This window comes from Phyllostomus hastatus, unplaced genomic scaffold (assembly GCF_019186645.2).
Source record: "Phyllostomus hastatus isolate PE091 unplaced genomic scaffold, TTU_PhHast_1.1 phas_contig_40, whole genome shotgun sequence".
Taxonomy (NCBI): Eukaryota; Metazoa; Chordata; class Mammalia; order Chiroptera; family Phyllostomidae; genus Phyllostomus; species Phyllostomus hastatus.
This window is the reverse complement of record NW_025333872.1, coordinates 90,818,226-90,836,237: the sequence shown is the minus strand read 5'-3', so window position 1 is coordinate 90,836,237 and position 18,012 is coordinate 90,818,226.

Sequence of the window (18,012 nt, the reverse complement as noted above, 5' to 3'; positions counted from 1 at the left end):
AGTGTTCCCTCCAGACAGCTGGACCGGGAGTGAGTGAAGTGGGAAGAAAATGTTTTCCTTCTCCAGCGTCTTTACTCTTTAAAAAAAAATGACTGTGCAATTCTTGATAAAATTATAAATTACATTGTTTAGAAAGGGAGCGCTTACACCAGATATTAAGCTTGGTTTTCTCTGGGTGTTGGAATTATTGACAGTTTTTAATTTGTTCCTATTCCTTGTCTGTATTCTGATTTCTTACATTTGACTCCTATTTGTTATGAAATTAAAAGAATGTTTTCACAGGTTTTAACAGAGTAATAGGAATTGAAAGATAGAGTATAGACATATCTTTTGGGAAACATTGCTCCACAAGGGAGAATAGAAGTAGGGTATCGGAGATGTGAGACCAAGATGGAAAATTCTAGAACATGTTGCCATGGTAATAAAAATCATCCAGCAGTGTGAGGGAAAGAATGAAGAACAGAGAGGAGGTAAATGTCAGATGAACTTTTTGAGGAGATGAAAGGGAATGAGATATTTTAAAAAAAAAGACCCTCCTGGGAACACAAACATTTCATCTCAGTCATTTCTACAGGACTGAAGGCAGAAAGTTTAACTTGAGATGCAGTTGAGTAGATACATCTTGTAGTGGGGAAGTGAGGAATTTCAACTCTGATAACCATGTTTTCACAATGATATTTGAAGCCACTGCATCAGTTAATGGGCAGTGGGCAAATGAAGGAAATCGCGATGAAAAATCAGAGGACACAAAATGGTAGACTTCCTCACCGTGTTGTTTGGCTCTTTGAGATTCATAGTCATCAACTCAAGGTGAGGGTAGACAAACTGAGCGTGAGCAAGGTAACAGCAGGACCCAGAGCAGGGTACCACATAATGCTGCACAGTATCTCACTGTCACACCACAGCCCTGACCGAGAATCTAAGAGACGGAGTGAAGTTCAGAACCTCTATCACTGGCTTCACACCCTGTCAGATATTTGGAGACTTAATTCCGTTTAAGTCGTTTTCTAAATGCCCATTGCTCTCCCTGCCCATACAGATCTTTAATGAGGCATTCTCTGTCTACTTCCCACAACATGCAAGTAGGCAAAGCAAGCAATTTTCCCATTTAATATCTTCATACTTTTTCTGGGGATGGGGAAATAATTGGAAGGGGTAAAGCCAGATCATAGACAGATGGAAAGGATTCTCTAGGACTCATTTTTCAGCTGCTTCTTATCATGCCAAGTATCTTGTACCTGTATATTTCTCTTAGTCCCTGGGAGAAAAAAATGACATAGGATCTTTTTTGAAAAAATAAGAGCTTCCAGCCTCATTATTCCTGATAATTACTGCTTGCTTTATGCACTGTTCACTCAGCCCCTGCTTTCCTGAACCCATTCAATTGTTCCATAAGTTAGTGTTTAACCTTCATGATTTTAGAGTTGCATGTTGAATTCCACTTCGCTGATCATTTGCATGGATCTTGAGACAATCAATACATCATTATTTACAGTTTCCAATAAGGTAGCAGACACGCAGTCAGGCTGAGTGACTTAGCCAAGGTAATCTGGCTGAAAACCAGCAGAATGGGACTCATGTCTAGTTCAGTTTGCTTTCTCTGTAACTTTAGTTCCCTAATTTTACAGTGCATCATAATCACCTGGAGTGTCTGTTAAGACATATTTCTGGGCTCCAATCCCAAAGATGCTAATTCAGTAAGTCTGGGATGGCGCCTGAAAATCTGAACTTCTAACAAGTTTCCACAGGATGTTGATGTTGTTGGTCCTTTTGTGTAGGAAAAAAAGCATAAATCTCTTTGATGCTATGCTTTGTCAATTTTCACTTCTGGCTGGAAATCCAAGAATCTTACTAACTCTCTGTCTCTCCCAACATGGTGATCATTTCTTTAGGTGTGCATGCCTTGATCTTGGGCTCAATGGGCGCTATTTCTGGAGGTTGGACAGAATACTGGTAGCCTCTCCCTTCAGAGCTGCCTTTGAACTCCTAGACATTTTCTTTGGAAGGGTCTCCTATTCACACTTCTATATAAATATCTATATAATGTGAAATTTCAGTTAAAAAGTAGCTTTTCTATAGGAAATGGGCTTGTAACCTGTCTAGGTATTAAGACTGGAACATCCTTGGCTCTCTTCTCTACTCCTCTGTGTACAAAGCCAAATCCGTTCAATGTAATGTGAGTTCTCTTTTCTCCAAATGTCTTCTCAAGGTACTGGTATGTTAAAGCCAATCACTTATTTCAGGTAATGTTAAGACTCACATATGCACAAAAAAACTCAAATTATTTTTGACAAGAGATGCATGTAATTAAATGATTGCCAAGAAAAGCTTATGATGCCTCAAGAAAAATAAACAGCTAAAACTAAACATGTAAAACCCCAGTTAAATGTCATGTGCATGTTTGAAGTGTGAAAAGAATAACTCTTCAAATGCAAAATGACATTTTGAATTTGGTTATTCATATCATATAGCTTAAATACCAACAAAATTTTAGACACTAGTATAATCAATCCTCAGCACTATAGTTGTTGTTTATATTTTGTTTTTGTTTTTTTTTTCCTTCTGCTAATTGAAAATAAAACAGTAGGAAGATACCTTCAGACAAATGAGACATCCTCTGGGTAAAACTGACTTTCTGCCAAAAATTCATTTGAATGTGAGTTTAAATAAAAGCAGGCTTTAAAACAGTAGACTTGAAAGTATACTCTGACAAGGAACATTGTGCACAAAAAGGTAAAGAAAAGCCTTAAAAGAACATTAGATAGTAAGTATTTTTCATTAAATTGTCAAGAAAGATTTCTAAACAATAAAACATTCGTATCATAAGAATGCCAAGTGAATCAACTGAGATGTGTATTTTGTGACAGCAGACATGAAGATTAAATGGCATCAGAAATATTGTTATGCCATGGAAGATGTTTCATTTGGCTTGATAACAACTATGATTTTATAAAATGAATAACCTTCATAAAATTATTTTAAGAAAACGTCAACACCTGTGCATATTGTTCCATGGCTCAATTTTTAATAAGTGTCTCCACACCTGTACTAAGAATCTTTATGTGAGTTTGGAAAATAATACATTCTAAAAAAAATAGAAGTTGCCAGATTGTTTATTTAAATGGTCTCTATCCATGGGAAAACGATGACATTTCTCATTAAAGACTGAGCGGCAAAGCCTTGCTGCTTGGATATAACAGGGGTTTTGTCTGGGCAGTTAGGGTGATGAGCTTCAAGTTAACATCGGTCAGTATTTCACATTCCCAATCCTGTCTCAGCAAGTTCCCATGTCCATCTTCTCCTGAATACTTCCTGCCTTTTCACATTCCCTTCTCTTGTTCTTTATGTTATTATTTGTGATGCGTTCACTAACAGTTCTCATTGGACGATCGTTGTCTTCCTCTGCACTCTCTTCCCAGCCTCTCAAAACCCCGTATTTGCTTTCACCAGTAGTTCCATGGTGGAATATGTAAATCATATCCAATTCTGCCGTAGAAGAAATGCTCCAGCAAACAGCACCATTTAGTACAGATTATCTTGAGTTTGACTCCATTTATGCAACAGTCACCTTTAAATATAAGTGGGAAACTACAAGAAATTTTTGGAAAGGTGTTTTTCTTCATTACTTAAAATGCATGAGGTTATCACAATAATGGGTCTCAATAATAATGTTGATTTTTTGGCAATAATATATGTATTAGCATTGTGTACTTCCATGGGATTTGGAAGATAACATGCTGTCCCTTCTTTTGCTATCAGTCATTAATGTTGCATTAGTTTATCAGGGTACAATTCTAATGCCACCATTTCTTCTTCATTTAATATCTGCCATAGTCCCTTAAAGAAAAACTTCCCCTCAACTACTATTGATTACTCAATTGTAAATCTGTCTTAAAAAATTAGATCTCTTCTCTTGGTTTACCAGTATCCACAATAATGGGTTCATTCCCTAAAATCCTCTAATTATAACCATTTCTTTATTTTTAAGAATTATTATAAAATCATTGATTTAAATATATGTTATGTGTTTCTGTGATTCATGTACTCTTCCTCTTGACACTCAAATCATTCCATGTTTGACTAGTAGAAGCCTTTCAAGTTTTACTCCAAGATTTTCTAACATTTACCAACATGTCTCTGAGAGCTTTCTTAAGGTCTGGTGTAATAATATGTCACAGGCTCACAAATGGTGGCCAAACAAAGCAACCTATGGGTATGCACATCTGCTTGGTGGATTATAAGTTTTAGGCCTTTCCAGCATACAGAGCTGATGAATACAATTATTTTTTGTTGTTTTGAAAAAAAAGAGTTAAAACATCTCATATGTTCACAGAAGCATTAGAGACATCAGATTAATTCTGATTTGGAAAATTCCCATGTCTACTAACAATCTGCCAGAACTAATAAAGAACTTCTGAAACTCTGTATGATACAAATCAACATTGAAAATCAATTGTGTTTCTAATTAATTACAATAGCATCAATATATGACATACTTTAGGATAATTTAAAATATACATAGTTAAATTTTATATGTAGTTATATTTTATACATATAGCTATATATAATTAACTATAAATTATAGTTAGTTATATTAGTTAATTACTATATATAGTAAATTATATATAGTTAAATTATATATCATACATATTATTTATATATAGTAAATATATATATATCCTATATATGTCCTATGCACTAAAAACTTAAAGCTGCAAAACATTACTGAGAGATGTTAAAGGTAGAAATAAACAGAATTATGTATAAGTTCATAGACTGGAAGACAATAGTTTTAAAATGTCAATTCTCCCTTAATTGATCAATTAATGTAAACTTGTAGCATGTTTTTTCATAGAAATTGAAAAATTAATACTCTAATTTGTATAGAAAGGAAAACAAACTGATTAATCCAAACAATTTTGGAAAATGAGAAGAATTTTGGGGGTGGGTGGACGAGGAAGAGAATGTGGAGGGGATAAATGCTGATGGAAATAATAAATAAATAAATAAACCCACCAAGTTTTTTAAAAAAATGTATACTACCACATTTTAGAATTTACTACGAAGCCTAAAAAATCAAGAAAGCAAGGTCTTGGAGTGAGAACAATCAGACAGATAAGCAGAGCAGAAGAAAGCTTCCAGAAATAATGAATAGAATAGGAAAAGGGTAAGATGGAATAAATAGATGTCCTGTGGACAAGAAATAAACCTTGAACCTATTTCAAACCACACGCAAGAAATAAGTCCAAATTGTGTACTAGATGTCTACTAGATCAAACCGTAAAAACTAAAGCTATAACTGCTAAAAAATGTAGTAGAAAAGTCTTCACAACCTTGAAGCACCAGAGGTTTCTTAAGGAGAAACTGGTAGATCCATTTTCAACAAAATAAATTTCTCTTGCAAGCACATTTTCAACAAAATACAAAGACTAGACACATTGGCAGGAAATGTTTGCAATACATATATCTAATAAAGAAAGGAATCTAGAATATAGTAAAAACTCCTACAACTAGAAGAAGAGGAAGAAGGGGGAGGAACAGGGGAAGAGGAGGAAGAGGACAAGGAGGGGAGGGGTGGAGGACAATGAGGAGAAGGATGAGGAGAAAGGGGAGGGAGAGGGGGAAGAGGTGGAAAAGAGAAAGAGGAAGAAAAAGAAAAAGAAAGAGGAGGTAGGGAGGGAGAAGTCAAATACTGTACTAAAAAGAGTGGGCAAAAGATTTTGAAATGTATGTCACTAAAATGATATAAGAATGACCAATAAATACATTAAAAGATACATGACAAAAGATGTCAAAAAATAAAAGTTAAAATCATAATGAGTTACCATTGAACACACAGAACATAACTAAAATTAAAAATATTGATAATATTCAGTGTTTAGGAGGATGTAGAACAAATAGAATTCTCATAAATTATAGACTGCTATGCAAAATTGTACTGGAACTTAAATTTTTTTTCAGTAATAAATTCAATATACACTATATAGTCCATCAATCTTAGTCCTAGGTACTTACCCCCCAAAATGAAAACATATATCCTCCCAAAGACTTGTACAAAAACACACAAAGTTTTATAGCAGCTTTATTTATAACAGCCCCAAACTTGAAATATCCTAAACATCCATCAAAGGATGAATTCATAAAAACTGTACTAATTTATGCATTGAAATATTAGTCAACAGTTAAAATTACAAACTACATATATACAATAATACAGATGAATCTAAGAACAGTGTGCTAATAGAAATAAGCCAGAAATGAAAAAATCAACCTATATGATTCCATTTATAAGAAATTTTAGAGCATACTGTTAGTTTTTTGTTAACAGAAAGAAGATCAATGTTGTGGTCTGGCACTTGGGATGAGACTTTGCCAGAGAACAAAAGGGAAGTATTTTAAGAAGATGGAAATGGTCTATATCTTCATTATGTTGGCAGTTAAAATTGAGAAACTTCTGCAAATGAATTGAAAGTGTACACTTAAAATTGTTACATTTTATTGTTTGTGATTCCATATTAACATATTTAATATATGTAAGTTACTTAAAAAAGCTTATGTAAGCTTACTTTAAAAAGCAAAAAAGTAAGCTTAGCCTGGTTGGTGTGGCTCAGTAGATTGAGCACTGGAGCGAAAAGCAAAGGGTCGCTGGTTCAATTCCCAGTCAGGGCACAGGCCTGGGTTGAGCGGCAGGTGCCCAGTAGGGGATATGTGAGGGGCAACCACACATTGATGTTTCTCTCCCTCTTTTCTCTCCCTCTTCCTCTCTCTAAAAATAAATAAAGTCTTTTTTTTAAAGTAAGCTCAGTACATAAAGTAAAAATTATGATTCTTCATTTTTCTTTCTAGCGGACCATTCTGTCACTCCAGATGTAAAGCACTGAAGGCAAGAACCGTGTTTATGACATTTCCTCCTTATTTCCCAGCTTTCACATTTACGACCTCATAGTAAATGCCTCATTTTTGCTAATAGAAAGAAAATGGGCTCTTTTGCAGGGATTTTTAACTTTTAATAGTTTGGCTTCTTTCCAGTATGCAATGAATAATTTAGTGATAATAACTATTATTAGTTGAGTAAGATGTTTACATTTTTTAAATGTCTTCATATTGTTTATTTCATGTGATCTTCGTAGCAGGCCTCAGAGGTATATCTCTGTATTAGTATCCCCACATAAGTCTGTATTAAATCGACTCCAAAAACTACCTCTCATATATCCAGGCCAAATTTACTTTCCACTTCATAAAACCTTATCATGACAATTGCTAGTTTATTATATTAATTTCCTCTTTTAATGATGAAGGGACCATGTAAAGCAAGCAGAATATTAATATTCCTAAAGAATGGAAATAAAAATAATTTGCTATTTATTTATTCAGCAAATATGAAGAGAGTAGCCCTTTAGTTTTATGCATTATATTAGGAGTTGGGTTGTGTTTGAGCTTCTCAGTGGACTTAGGAGAGCCAATTATGAGAGACAAACAAATACGTAATTAAAATGAGATGGAATAAGAGCATGACAGGGACGCCCAAAGAGCTAAAAGAGCACATGGCAGGGACATCTGTCACAGAAAGGCACTGGGGCATGTCAGTAAGATTTCTTAGAAGAAATAAAATTTGAAGTAAGAGCTGAAGCAAATCAAGACAAGAAACATCAAATCAAGGGTGCTCCAGGCAGAAGGAACCAGCGAGAAGGAGCCAGAGTGAAAAAGCGTGGCACAATAAAAGAAATAAAAGGAAGCCCATCAATGATAGATTAAAGAAGACAATGATTAAAGTCAAGGAGTGCAATTGGCACACCGTCAGGGAAAGGGTGGGAGAAGATGGCGACCCGGACTCCAGGAGTGCTGACCCCCTACCTGTCAGATTGCATCCTGAAAGGACCAGAGAGAACTGGAGGGACCAGCGGGCAGGAAGTTGGAAAAGGGAATGGATTCCACGGAACTTGAAGTGATAGTGTCCACTAAGTAGCTGGGTAAGAGTCTCAATCAGAAAAGAGAACTTGAAGTATAGATTTGAGAATAATAAGCATGCATATAGGTGGTAGTCGAAGCTATGAAAATGGGTGGGATAACCTGGAAAGAAGGGAAATACTAGAAGGCGCACACCGGCAAATCTAGTAGAGCAAAGTTATTTTCTTTGCCTTCCTTTGTTTTTGTTTATTTGTTTTTAGTTTTTTTATTTATTAAATATGTATGTCTCTAAGCAGGCCATGTACTCTCTTCTTGGTTACAAACTACATTAATTACCTGATTTTTTCTGGCTTATTTCAGACATTTATGTCAGTTGCTTGGATATCCTTTGCTATGCCTGGTGTGGTAAGGAGTGCACAGCTTTACATAGAATCCTGTGAACCGCAGCACCTAAGGGAGGAAAAGGAAAAAGGAAGCTGAATAAAGATGGCAATGGGGCAGAGAGAGAAGGAGAATCAGAAAGGTAGTGTCCCACGACAGAGGCAAGCCATGGCAAATGCTGATGAAGTCAGGCAAATGAGGAGTGAATAATCCCTCTTTTTTGTGTGCGTGTGTGACAAGGAAGTCATGGCTGACTCTGCAGATGGAGTTAAGTTGAAGATCTTGAGATGAGATCTTCAGGAATAGAGAGGGCCCTAAATCCCATGGCAGCATCCTTATGTAAGACACAGACATAAAAGAAAAGGCCATGCGGAGGCAGAGGTGGCCTTATGCAGCCTCTGGAGAACAGGGAATCACCAGCAGCAGGCGGGAGCAAGGAGGGGCACTTCTTCCTCCCAGCCTTAGGGTCAGGGCGTGGCTCTGAAAACACCTTGGTTTCTAACTTCTGGCCTCTGAAACTGTGAGAAGCAATTCCTATTGTGGCCAGCCACTCAGGGTGGGGTGTATGTTATGGCAACTCTTGGAAAGTAATACAGACAATATTGCAAAAATTTAGTAAGGGATGAAGGGTTAGTTAAGTAAGGCAGGTGAGTGGATGGAGACTCAACATTTTTTTAAGTGTTAAGATAAAGAGAAATTGGGAAAAGAGTACAATAAAGACTTTTCTGCCCCTCAGTGTTGGTGCTCACCCTTCCTGCTTTTCAAATCCCGCTCCCCTCTCTAAACCTGTGGGGTCATTTTTTTCCTTCCACTGAGAAGCTCACTATCCTCTAAGCTTCATCAAAACAATGTAGATACCCAACAAAACAATATAAGCAAAGGCTTTCCCAAGAGTAAAGGGTGGTGTAGGTGTGGTGTGGAGAACTATTTTGGTACCACATACTAAGTAGAGGAATCTAGACTGAACATATCGTGATAAAAAGAAAAGATACACAACTTTAGAAGCACACGTGTAAGGAAAGTTTATACATCAACACCAAGGCTTCTAGTTCCATGAATCAGAGGTGTCTCCAGGGGGTTCCACTGTCCAGTTTTGTTTTGTTTTTTATTTTAAAAATAAACCATGAGGTTATTAAAAGAGACCCCATGGCTAAAATCACATATTAGAGGGGTAAGGGAAGAAAAGGGGAATAAACCTGGGCAGCTGAGAACTATTTCTGAGGAATTATCGCTCAGAAGTGCTGCGGCAGGCAGCCACAGGCAGGGACTCAATAACAGAATGCTTTCTCCGTGGGGCTGAGAGGGGCAGCCGGCCAGGAAGAGGGAAATCTATCCCAGCCCTGTGTGTACGGCCTGCCTCTGCCGATCCACCCCTTCGCTCAGTTTTTTCTTTGCTTTACTTTTTTTTTTTGAAGTTATGCTCACTAATTCCACAAGGCTTTTTATGGCAGAAAATGACACAGTAAGAAAAACAGCTTCACAAACCATCTGGCTGATTTCCCCCAAGACTGAGGAAATAAGAAGTAAAGCTTGTGCTTCTTAGCACCTTCCCAGACTCACACAGTACATGTCTGAATATTCCCGAAGGAATTTCCCGGGTGTGGAATGCTGGGTGCGAAGAGATGGATGAAACAGTATGAGCTGTGCAATGCATTTGTTAGAAAGTTGTCTATCAGCTACAGTGCGATAAAAATAAGTATCTAACTTACAGTGATATTTTATGAATATGATAAAAGTAGGACTATTAAATAATAATTTTATGACTTATTACAAAAGCTTTGGGGAGGTCAGGGGAGGGGAGGGAGGGATGGTCTTTCATGGCTGTGTTTAGCGAAGCACGAGAACACAACCTTCAATGAGAAAAGAAAATATCTTTCTTATCTATATGCACATGGGCAGTAAATAATAGGAATAAAAGAAAAAGCAATTTGAAAAGAGTGGATATCCAGGCACTTAATTATAAAGTAGTAAATATCAAAACTGCATTGGTTCTGATATGAATGGAGAAGTACATCCTATGATGATAACACCAGAAGTTCCCAGACCGAATCAAAATTCAAGTATTTCCCTCAATTTGCCACAACCAGTAAAGGCCATTCATGGATTCTATGGATTTGCAATTTTATTTGGTGGAGCCAACTAGATTGAAATGACTAACTGAAATGTATTTTAAATAAAGGACTTAAAACCTGAATTGTGATTAATTGCCTCTCAGATTTAGTTTATTTAGCCTAAATAGGAATCAATAACTTGAGAGAGCTGTGCTGTTTAAACATTGATTCATTTTTATGACCTCTGCTGTTGCAACCTACATTAGGAATCAGAGTTTGGATTTCTAATTCCACACTGAACAACTGCTTATTAGACCTCCTCTCACTGTAGGAGACCATTCTGCATGGAGTAGGCCCAGCTCCCACTCAGAGATGCACAGGACCCACGCCCACGGATAGGTTCTCCCGTGGGGAATCAGGCCTGCAATGTGCCTAGGCCGCTTTGAGTCTTGCTCTTGCTAAAAAGCTCCCTCACCCTGAACTGAGGATGTTTACTGCAAAGTAACTTCCTAAAATCCATGCTAAACCTTCCAAGGATGAGCGTAACTGGTTCAACCACTTTTGCCTTTTCATTTGCAAATATCCCTCTTCTGTGATGTGATTAGCAGCATTGGCTCCTTTGTTTTCTGTAAAAGGTAACCACCTAAAGCGAACCTGTGGATAGTAAATGAGGACCATCTTGTAATGTGCGGAGAAACCCAATAAAGGCCGGTCACAGCAAGGGCCAAGACCCTTGCTTCCCTTGACAGAAAAGCCATGCTGTCCCTTTTCCTCCACCGGGCTCAGTAGTCCGTGTGAATGTCTCATTTCATCCATAATGACTCGGACACTGTGGGCCGGTGTCTGCATTATCTCACTATATATACCATTGTTTTTCTCTTTAGAATTGTCTCTGTACTATTTATTTTCTTCTTAACGTAGGCGAAACAAGTTTCAGTTAATTCTTGTGAAAAAGCAAGTTGTAAAACAATTTTAATTAAATTCTAAGGTGATACTAAAAATCCATTAGGTTAGTATTTAAGAGGCTGCCCTTATTTTTTTTTCTTCAGCTAAAAAGATCTATTACTAAAGAGAACTAATTTCATACTTGTGACACATACCTTGTTGCTTATCTATATCCACAATAACTACTCAACAACTTCTATTGGCCCCCAGACTTGCTGGGGATTCACCACCTATCCAGTCACTCAAGCAACACACCACACACTGCACGTCTCATTGATCCTCTTCTCATCCTTTTTAGCTAGCTCTGACCAGGTCCAGCGCCTTTCACTCTGAAATACAATCAGACTTACAGAGAAGTTGCAAAAGTAGTCTCGTCAGCCTAGGTAGCTAGTTAGTATTAATAAAGGAAGGGAACAAAGGAAATCAGACATTAAGCATGGTAAACTAGGGAGCTGAATCAGACAATAAGCAAGCAGGAAGGACCATTATTTGTTATTAGTTCAGATTACTGAGGGAGGGATAAAAACAGTAGGAGAAATTCCTCTGCGGGGCCCATGCCCAGTAGTAAACAAGATGGAAAAGGGAGAGGTCCTTCTACTGTGAGGAATGCACAGTAGGAGCTAAGGTGGTAACCCCAAAGGGAAGGTGGCTTGTCTGGGAAAAAGACTGGCTTGGTTGGGGGGAGGGCTCAGCATAAACCCAGGAAAGACTGAGAAGGAGATTGGTCCATTTGAAAGCCCAGGTTAATGTAATTAAAGCTTAACAAAGAATGCTCCATCCCATAACCTGCACATTCTTAGTAGCAGCCATGTGGGCCTAGCAGCCACTGGGTCCAAGCTCAGACTCAGATACAACAGCGCAACACCAGCCAGCGTGCTGCTGGGAACAGAGGCTAAGCTAGCCGGATGTGGACAGAGACTGAACTGGACCGCGTTTTGGCGTAGATGGAACCAATGGCTCGGAAGTTCTGGACCCTGGCTCTTTTTCTGAGCTTGGCAAAGACAAGCTGGACTTCTTCCACAGCGAGATGATGCTGAACCACCTGGACAAAGATGAGATACTGGGGACCTGGGGGATGTCTTTTATTTCTATCCCATTAAATCTTACCACTGCAACTCATCTTCCCCTGTGTAGGTCCCCATAAATGCTTTTCTTGTAACTCCATAGAAAGACCCCATTTCCGTAGGCAACATCTAAAAAATTCTCTTATACATTTTGCCTAAATTCCTGAAATGTTAACATTTTACTACACTTTACCATTCATTCTGTTGATTAATTGATCATTCTGTTGATAGTTTAAATAAGTAGCCAGAGATGTTGATATCATTTTCCTGAAAATTTTGTTTTCAGAAGCATAATCAAAGCACATATAATAATTATGATACAGTTAGATCTAATTTCCCTAGCAGGGAATAAAGACTATTTTTTTTAATTCTTTTATTACCGCCCTGGCTGGCGTAGCTCAGTGGGTTGAGTGCGAGCTGCGAACCAAAGCATCGCAGGTTTGATTCCCAGTCAGGGCACATGCCTGGGTTGCAGGCCATGCCCCCCAGCAACCGCACATTGATGTTTTTCTCTCTCTCTTTCTCCCTCCCTTCCCTCTCTAAAAATAAATAAATAAAATCTTTAAAAAAATATTTTATTACTAAATTAGAATGAAATTTATATAAGTAAATCAGAAGAAGATACTAGGTCACACATGTTTAAATAAATATTGTTTTAAAAAGAAGTTGGTTTAAAAATAAGGACATTGTAAATGTAAAATTTATACACAGGCATCCATCAAAAAGCTCATAAACTCAATCAAAACCCAGCATAGCAAAGTGGTCAAATCAAATCCATCTCTGAATGGAAAAGTAATTATTTACTTCATTCTATTTTTAAAGAGTATTCATGAAGGGACTGTGTAAGTGAATCAGAAGTCAAGAAGAAATTGTAGAAAAAACTGAATATGCTAAAAAGACTGAAACACAATTAGGCCATCAGTGAGAGTCTTGAACACAGCACAAAAGAAAATAAGAAAAAATAATGATAATCTAATTATGTGCCTTAGATTTTACTGATGAAGAAGGTACCAGAAAAATTCCAACTATAAATTTTTCTTTGAATTATGTCAAATTTTAAATAGTCATTGATAAAGATGGTGTAAAGTTGATGTATTTGAAAAATTCAAATAATTATAAAGATTGTATGCTATACATGAACAAGTTCTAACAGGCAAACAACAATGAAATTATGAAATAGAAAAGTTAGTCTGACTTATCTAAAGGAATCCCAAAAGTTGAGTTCTCTAAATACAGTAAGACTTTAGAACTAAAATGTCACAGGCAGTAAGTTCTAAGCCAAGCAATCACTGGAGAATAAAATGAAGTGTATTTTCTTAGAGGAAGACGTTGACAAATGCACTTTTGCCAGGGAACTTGAAGACTTTGACAAAGTACCAGGCTATTAATTTATTTTGATTTTCATGATAAGGATGTAATATCCATTATTCTCCTGCTTTATTTGCTAGCCAACTTAACTCTACATATGAAAGAAAAGGTACTTTTAGACATAGAGGACTGACTATAAAGGCAGGAAATAAACATTCCTAATGATATTTAATAGTTTTATAAATTATATGGAATAAAGCATAGTTCAACAAACTCTGAGCCAGTGTTCTTCAAACAGTTGAGTGCTTATGACACTGCAGAGACAGCAATGTGCTGAGGTCATGGAAGTGCTCTTGGCCTTGCCCGTAAGTGGTTTTCACTGTCCGAGAAGAGACAACCTCACAGCAGTGATTGGTTTAAGGGAGAAGACAGAAGACCGCACAAGGAGTTCCAGGTGCTCAAGCCTCCAGACGTGCAGATTTCATTCAGTGCTTTCCAACAGAGAGATCCCAGAGATACGGGGACAAACAGAAGCTGAAACCTGGGAGGCCATTTCAGCACTGAGTGGCAAATAACATGAACTTGAAACAGATACGTATATGAAAAGTTGGTCCCCACCCTCGTTATGATGTGTTTTTGACTCCATTTTGCTCCAGTTATTGCCTCTACGTGTCATCACATATCAGTTCCAAGAACACTGTGTCACCATCTGTACCAAATCCACTGACTGGCGGTGCTTGTCTCTGAAACTCATGAGGAGAACGATGCATTAAGTTCATGGAAGCCCCATGAAAGGGATTCAAAACATAGAAAGGCTGTCTCACCGTGACTTTCATGGGGATATAACTGCATTCTTCAGACTTCGGGGAGACGGAAGTTTCTGTTGTGCCTGCAGTTACGATAGACAGAGTTTACAGACACAATGAGAGTCTTTATTTTAAACACCAAAGTGATTGACTACGAAATTCATTAAAGAAACACTGAAACATGAAATTCACTCTGAGATTTACCACTGTCTTCCAAATTCTCTTCCTCTGAGATATATTTAAAACATTTGCAATTGTGTTATCGTTTTTCTGCTTCTTATAAAATCTTTACTGATGCCTTAACATTTTTATTCCACACTCATTTCTTAGCATCTGTTTCCTTAAAGACAATTTTTAAATATCCATATTTGTGAAGCTTTGGTTCCTCCCATTAAGACTGTGTACAAAATCAATTTCTTTTCAAATTATTTTTTACCTATCTCATGAATCACCTACTTCTTGAATAGACCCTATTCCCAGTACAGTGACAGACATTTTAAAATACACGATATCAGTCTCTTTGAACATCACCACCAAAAAAAGTGAGTTCATTTTATGAAAAAGTGGGAATGAACTAGTTAATTATGGTGTCAGTGGAATGATCTCTTTGCTCTGATTATAAATGTACCAATCTTACCAACAACCACTCAAGGCCCATTACCCACTCAGAATCTCGCTAGATTCTGGGATGAGACCCTATAATCACCCTCAATCACCCCTCTAGTTGAATACAGGCATTAGAAAAAGTGTAGTAATAAGTTTTGATCGTTTGTGAATCTAAAAAGAACAGAAAGGACAGTGCATTTTGGGATGTTTAGTAGCTTATCCTGCCTGAGTGGGTCTCAACCATGATAGAAATTTTTATTCTCCTTACTTCTGGGAAATGGATGTTATTTTATTTTATTTTAATTTGCAAAAGGAGCTCTTCACTACAATATGCCTAAATATACCAATTGGCAGATAATTTTGAAGCTACAGACAGTAATGCATCCGGAATTAAATTTGCAAGATAATGCACTTTAGTGAGCAAAGAAATGAAAAGCAGTTAATTTAGTGAAACATCTATTCTTAATCATTAGAGGTTTCAGTATGACCAAAGAAACTATCACAGAAAAATATGCTCGTTTCAGGCACTGCTTTTTCAAAAAGGGGGTCATACAATTAGAAGTTATATTATTCCTAAACTATCTCATAACCTTTCAAATATTTTGGAATCTGCCCAAGCCATACAGACAGGCAGAGGGTCTGTGAGCCCAGTGAAGAAATAGGGAAGGCCCTACTTTTCCAGACAGAGAGAGAACAGCTCTCACAAAAAAGCTTCCCCCTGCAAAGCCATGTTCTCTCTCTGCCAAACCGTAGGCTTTGCGCTTCGGTTGCTTCCTTTGTATTCTATGAACGTGTTTACAGCCTGCTGCTCTTGAGTAGGATATGAAAATAAACATCCACTTATTCAGTCAATCTACTCATGTTTTATAAGCCTACGCTTTTTCCATCAGATAATTATCAAGACAATAAAACAAGTGGTGTTCATATGGTTTATTTTCAATAAGAGGAAGCGGAGGATAAAACATTAATATATCAAATATTGACATCAAAGTTGTCAAGTGGTCTGTGGCTACAGTGAGTCAGGATAGAAACGTAAACTTGGGAATTGACTGCACAAATATTAATCGTGTTAATATTTAAAGCAGTTAAAGCCATGAGACTGGAGATCACTTTGGGAATTCATGTCATTAGAAAAGATGTGAGGACGAAAACGGAGCCCAAGAGCACACTAAACGCAGGGGAGGAAGAGGCAAAAGAAGTAATTAATGAGAGCAGAAGGGGAAGAGACAACTGTGGTTTCTGAAGACAGAGAAAAAAGGTTTTCAAAAAGGTAGCCGTGATCAACAGTGTCCAAGTAAGGTGAAGACCAAGAATTACCCAAGAATTTTGTCATATAAAGGTCAGTGTTGACCCTGGCAAGAGCAATTTCAGTGAATAAATAAGTGAGAGAATAAAAATAATTAGATGCAGGAAGTATAGAAAACGAATTTGTATTTACAACCTCGATGTAAAGAGAGCAAAGAAATGGAATACCAGGGAGAGGGGGATGTGGGGTGAAATAAGGGACTGGTTTGATTTGTTTCTTTGCTGTTAAGATGAGATAAATTTCAAGGGTTCATATGCCAATGGTGATGATCACTTAAGAGAGAAAACCTCATAATACAAGCCTAAGAGGGAGAAAAACTTTCTGTACAGATGCCATTGAATAAGCCGGTGAGGGTAGGACCTAGTGCACACGTAGAATGCATAGCTTTAGTTAGGAGCAAAGCAATTTCATCCAGAACAATGGAAAGGAACACAATGCGTGAGCTCAGATGGGTAGTTGGGTGCTGTAGGTTAAGCTGTATGCTCCAAAAAGATACTAAATTGTGAAGCCCTAAGCTCCCAGAACCTGTGAAAGTGACTTTATTTGGAAACAGGGTTTTGGTGAATGTAATCAAGTTAAAACAAATGCATACTGGATTGGAATAGGCCCTAATACAGCATCTAGTGGTCTTACAAAATGAGAGAAGCTGGAACTCAAAGCCACAGACACTGAGAAAGCCCACTGCTTGACAGCCAAGACCAACGGGAGCTAGAAGCACCGAGGATGGTAGCACCACCACGAGCAATCAAAATGCAAGGCAGAATCCTCCTCAGAACCTTCTGAGACCACGTAGTCCTACTTGATAACAGACTTTTAGCCTTCAGAACAGAGAGAATATCTTTCTGGTTTTTAATCCACTTCAGTGGCACTTCTATATGACAGCTCTAGGATGAAAGACAGTGTTATATGCCATGGCACGTCTCTGCTCTAGGACGAAAGACAGTGTTATATGCAGTGACACCTCTATGTGGCAGATAGCTCTAGGACGAAAGACAGTGTTATATGCAGTAGCTGTTTGCCTCCAATTGCTTACTCTGTATGTCAGAAATAGTGGCAAACCGTTATTATCAACATTTATCAAGGCGGCTGACATTTGTTTTTAAAAAGGTTCGCACATATGTCAAAGTTTTATTTAGCTTATTAATTAAAAAGCAATCAGAGAGATGAAGGATCTAGGTAAAAAAATAGATTTCTAGTACATAGTCAAACAGGAAGGGAATGCCTGGGTGAGACATTAAATTATGTGTAAAACGGATTACCTTTCTACAGAGCAATAAGCCATAACACCCTAAGAAGCGTTCTCTACCACGCCATAAAATCATTGCAATGTAGACACTTCTGTGCCCTACTCTCTACCCCTAATGACAGCCAAACCCCAACATCTCACCCACTGCATGTTGCTATTCCAATATTCTGTCATGTTAGTTTCATTTCCCAAGATCCTCTGAAGAGGGATGATTTAAGAGTAGTGCAAGCTACTTTTGTTCAAACCAGCTGATTAGAAAATGCTCTAGAATAATTTTAAAGTTTCAAACATCAGTCTTTCGTCTTTTTCCAACTTGGGATAAATTTACTTAATTGTGTTGTACCCAAGATTTATATCCAGATTACATGTCATTGGAGTTGACATTATTGAC